General features: G+C 36.2%; 1 pseudogene; it reads right to left on the bottom strand.

Moving 5' to 3' along the window:
• Positions 1 to 1,063: 1,063 nt before the first annotated feature.
• Positions 1,064 to 1,162, bottom strand: LOC145607435 (small nucleolar RNA R71; annotated as a pseudogene).
• Between the last annotated feature and the right edge of the window lie 4,431 nt (positions 1,163 to 5,593).

Here is a 5,593-nt window from a genome sequence, read left to right as displayed (position 1 = left end):
ATGAATATGTTTGTGATTAAATTTGTTTTTTCTTTCAATTTCACCATGATTAGTGAGTAGATTAGTTGCTAGGGAGAAGGGGAAGCATGCTTGATTGATCATTTTTGCTAGTTGATGATCATTGATTGATTGAATTGTTGTAATTATATTGGTTGACATAGTTGTGCATGTGATTAATTAGACTAGGAGTGATCAACCTATAAGAATAATCTAGATAGCATTGCAAATTTCAATGACATGAACCCTTGATTTTAGAATTGCTTTAATTGATTGAATTTGATTGTGATTCTCCTTGTTAGCCATTCATAGTGAACCCTAGCTTGGTTTATAGGAGATAACCTTTGAATTCCTTTGATTGGAACTATTGTTTGTCCCTTGTAATGTTTGAATCAATTGAGTGATCTATCAATTAGCATAATCATTGATCTTGCATGTGGAACCTGTATCCCTAGTGTTCTAAAAAAACAAAAAGATTTTCCTCTTTAAGGTTACACTTGTAGCCGTGCTACTAATCATTTCTTTTGAGTTGTATGCAAAGAGCACGTGGTCATTCACTAGTACCATTTGATCCAGAGATTGAAAGGTCTATTACAAGATTAAGGGTTGCTAGGCGATCTTTAAACTGTAGCATTTAAAGTGAGGAAGAACCGCAACTAGAGGAACAAGCAAGAATGGGAGAGATTCTGCGAGTGGCATTGAAAGAATTGGGGATTCCTGGTGCATATAGATTTGAGAGTGGAATTGCGTCACCTACAACACCGACAAATGATTTTGAAATTAGGCCGGCTATGATCACTTTGATAGAGAGGCGACAATTTAGTGGAGCAAAGCATGAGGGCCTGCTAAATCATCTCAAAGAGTTTGGAAAATATTGCAATACTATCAAGGTGAATGGATTTTCCCAAGAATTCATCCGCCTCAAGCTCTTTCCCTTTTCTTTCATTGGGCGTGCTTTGGAATGGCCAGACAAGGAGGTTAAGCCGAATTCTCTAACGACATGGGACGAGGTTACAAAAGAATTTCTATCTCGTTTCTGTCCACAAAATAAAATGGTGGAGGCAAGAGCTTTGATTCAAGGCTTCAAACAAAAGCCAAGTGAGAGCCTCTATGAAGCGTGGGAGAGATATAAGGAGTATAAAAGGGAGTGTCCTCACCACGAAATTCCAACCTATCAAATTATTCAAATTTTCTATGGAGGGTTAAGTCCCCAAGGCTAGTCATGCCTTAATAGGGGAGCCGGAGGTCCCATCATGAATAGGGCGGAAGAAGAAGTGGTAGACATCATTGAGGATGTTCTGAGTTACTATAGAGATTGACAAGATGATGAGAGAGAATCATCTAGCAAGAGTATCTCTTCGGTGTACTATGTTGATTATTTAAAGGCAATCAACAATCTATTCTCACAAATTACAAACTTGGGGAAGGAAGTGAATGCAATCAAGGAAAAATTGGAGAGCTCTTTTTCCCAAGCTCCAAGTCTTCCCTCCTAATTTAAGGGGAGAGGTACTCCTTCTAACTCTTATCCCCCTCCTTCTTCTAGTAACATTCCTAGTGGTTGTTTGTTTTGTGATGTGTGTGGTTCATATGATCATGATGCTAGTAATTGTCCTCATGCTTTTCCGGATGGTAATGATGATTTTGATAACAATGAGAGTGAACATGTGAACTATGTGTCAAACAATAATAATGTGCAAAGGTTTGATAATCAAAGGGGTCAATGGAATAGGAATTACCAAAACCAAGGTAATTTTGACAACTATAATCAAGGTGGTGGTTATAGGAACCAAGGTTCTCAGGGTAACTACAACAATCAAGGTTATAGTAGCCAAAATCAAAACCAAAATTATGGTAATCAAAACAAAGGTTATAGAAATCATAATCAAGGTGGTGGTAACCATAATGAAGGTTATGTTCAAAATCAAAATAGCGGTAATTGGAACAATCAAGGGAGAGGCAATTTTCAAAATAATGCGCAAAGAGGCCCTCCAACCGAATTTGCTCCAAAGACTCAAGTTGATTGTAGACACCCATTTGTGTCTCCCCAAAACCAAACCCAGTGATGAGTGTCTTTCACGTTGAATCATAATCGAATGAAGTGAAAGTGTGGAAAGTCTAGTGTTGCGACTAGTTTTATTTCTTTTCTTTCTCTCTGTTTTTGAAAACCTATTTTTAAGAAAACATCCAATCCAGTTTGGTTTGGTCCATGACAAGGGTCCAATAATAGTGTAGTTGGGTCGGGTTCGAAAAGAGCTTTCCAACGATATATTATAAGCCCAATTCCGATAAATAATGAGAAAGTTATGGCCAAATTACTAACTTGGGCCCAGTTTGACCTTTATATGCGGCCAAATGATCTAGAGGAGGGCCTAATATTTATTTGTCATTCCTAATGCAATTAGAATTGATAAATTGACTTTGGTTGACTTTTTAGAGTTTTAATCAGAATAAAAGAAGTGTGTTTAAGGAAAATACGATTTTACCCTTCTGTACGGCTAAATTTTATCAAAATTAAGAAAATGCGTGAAATTATTTTCTAGCACCTGACGACATGATTAGCGCCTTGCACTAATGCTTGGCGTCTGGCGCTAATGTCCAGTGTCTGACGCTAAGCTGTTTTATTCTCTTCGAAACTCTGATTTGTTTTTCTATCCATCCGACTGATTTTCTCTATAAATAGCCTCCTAAAACCTCCGTTTTCCATCATCAATTATCATCAACAACAATTATTTTTCTTATTCTCTCTAGTTTTCAAGAACTTCTTCTCTCTCTCAAGCTTTTGCAAACAAAATTCCACATTCACGAGCTCTAGAAAAAATTAGCCAAGTTCGAAGTTGCCTTCGCCCTAGACGTGAAAGGTTTTAATATCTGAGGGTTTGGTCCCATTTCTCCCATTCAATTATTTAGTTTAATTGTTTGTTATTATTTTCCTTGAAGTTAATAACGCGTGTATTTTGTTATTAGAAAGAGGTACGAGGCATCCAAGTAAGTGCTTTAATTGATTTATTGATATTATGATATATAAATCATGTCTAGGTTGTTATTATGATTCCTAGTATCATGTTAGGATGCTTGATGTTTTGAATGACAACAATGATTCCTAGTATCATGTTAGGGTTAAAGCTTTGATCTTTATTTCTTAGTGACATGCTAGGGTTTGTTATTAATCTTGTTAGTATCATGCCTAAGATCTTGTTATTAGGCTTTAACATGATTATGATTATTATTATGATTATTATGATTATTATGATTATTATGATTATTATTATGATTATTATTATGATTATTATTATTATTATTATTATTATTATTATTATTATTATTATTATTATTATTATTATTATTATTTATTCTTATTATTATGTTGCTTGATTTCATTTATTGTTATTGCTTGATCACGCATTATATGCATGTTTAAAGGGAATTGGTACTTGTAATCACGCTTAATAAATTAAATAATAATCTTGTTTGGGGTTAATATTATTATAATTCAAGTGATCGCCAATAATAGTTTTATTTGTGCGTTAATATTCAACCAACATAGATAAACAAGTTTAGGGTCAACCAAATTGATTGCATGTTAGTCAGAAAGCGCACATGAATACGATCAGAATAAAGTAGAGGCCTATTATTAGGGCAGGTTCAATCTCTTTTAGGTTATATTTGTACCTTCATCCCCGAACTACAGTCATGGTTCCAGACCTATTGGAGTTAACGATCTCGTGGATCGTTAAGGGGTGTAACCTTCACCTCGTGAACGGTTTACATGTTCCTAAAACATGTTGGAGACTCTTTTGCTCTATCTTCTTTCCCTTTGGACGCCACTATGCTTAAGTGTATGATCACAGTGGGGTTCAAGCTAGGGGTAATGCTTGAAATATTCCCTACAGTTTATGGCGACTCCCTTGGGGAGGATTTCTATTTTAATGCCTAAAATTTTTTTTGGCCATGATTAATAATTAGTGGATGAGACTCGAAAAGTTCTAAGTATTTCATGTGCGTAATTTTGATTAACATTATTGTCATATGCATAAAAAAGATCTCATTGGAAAGACCATCCGTAATGAGTTAGAAACATAGGATTTTTACACGTAGGAAATTTGAGGAAAATCTTTCACAACTAGAATCGAAATAATGCTGCGCGAAACTTGAAAATTTTATCGAGCACAGAAAGCTGCTTAGGCATGTAGGAACTAGCGTCAGATAACAGAGTATAGCGCCGATGATTTGACTCTGGCGCCAGGCGACAACTTCGGTCGCCAGGCGCCAAAGCCAAATCGTGGTGCTGGCCTCTGTTCCCTGGCGCCAAGTTCTTCCAATACCGAGCCCGAAATATGCGTTCTAATTTTGACCAGTTTTTAGCACTGTTTGCTCGATCCTACTTCCTGATTGAGTTTTTCTCACTTTTCTGAAGTCCATATGTTTTCTACATATGGACATAACCCTTTGGGAATTCATGCTCCATCTACCTAATAGAACGCTCTGTGCAACAAAGGGTACATCCGAGAATGTTGAATTCACCAAACCATGGAAGCGAGTTTTTTTTTTTAACTCGCGGTGTCCCATCCACTCGTGCCAACCCTTCAAGGTTAGGCTTTCGCGCGGTGCATCCTGACAATTAACCATGGACCCTCTTTGACTAACCCATATCCCGAACTTTAGAGAACTAGAGCCATGGTTAGGTTGCAAACTCATTGCATCATATTGTGCCTACTTGAATAATTGTACATTATTTGTTTTGCATACTCTATGTGTTTTTCCTAACCGTTTGTTTGACTTGTGTTAAAGACTAAATAAACTGATTAATGACTAAAAAAAAAAACTTTGCCTAATTTATTAATTAATTATTTTGAGTAATTAAAGTCTAATAATTTAATTAGAGTTGACTTAGTACAACTTTAGGTATACCCTTTAGAGTAATAATACCGAAAGCAATCCCAGATCATCGTTCCAGCAATGGTGCCGAGATTTGGACTGCAGCACCACTGTGTGGAGTGCTGCGCCTGGCGACAGTTCTGTCGTTTGGCGCTACACTACATAGTGCGGCGCCAGTCTTGTCGTTTTGACGACAGTTCGGTATATTGCTCGAGTCATCACTTTGTGTCTAATTGAACAGTTTTCTAATCAATTCGATTATTTTTAATAATAATAATACCTCGTTAAGTCCTTAATCGATTCTAGGAACTAAGTCCCATGGTTTTACACAAGAGTCAAAGAATGTAACTTGCACTCACCATATAAAGCACACACTAATATGTATCCACACTTTGACCATGTCTAAGAGAGTCTTGTATGCGCGTGTTTTCCGTCATTTTTTTAGGGGGGTAAGTCGGATATTAATTCTCCAATTAAACCACTTATTTGAACCCTATACTTGATTCCCAAAAATATACACCCTATTTTTGGTTTTTTATTTTTATAAACCCGTAAAGTCAAAGTCAATTTGAGTCAAGTCATTAAAACAAAAATGGTTTAATTAACAGCGCGTGGTCAAGAAAGGAAGGGCGTTTGATCAAAGACAACCTTTTTATTCAAGTTCAAATTTTCGACAAACCAATCACACCAAAAATGAAAGCAAAGAAGATAATGGAAACTC

The sequence above is a fragment of the Chenopodium album genome, chromosome 2 (genome assembly GCF_948465745.1).
Source record: "Chenopodium album chromosome 2, dcCheAlbu1.1, whole genome shotgun sequence".
NCBI classification, from domain to species: domain Eukaryota; kingdom Viridiplantae; phylum Streptophyta; class Magnoliopsida; order Caryophyllales; family Amaranthaceae; genus Chenopodium; species Chenopodium album.
This window is presented reverse-complemented; position numbering and strand designations above follow the sequence as displayed.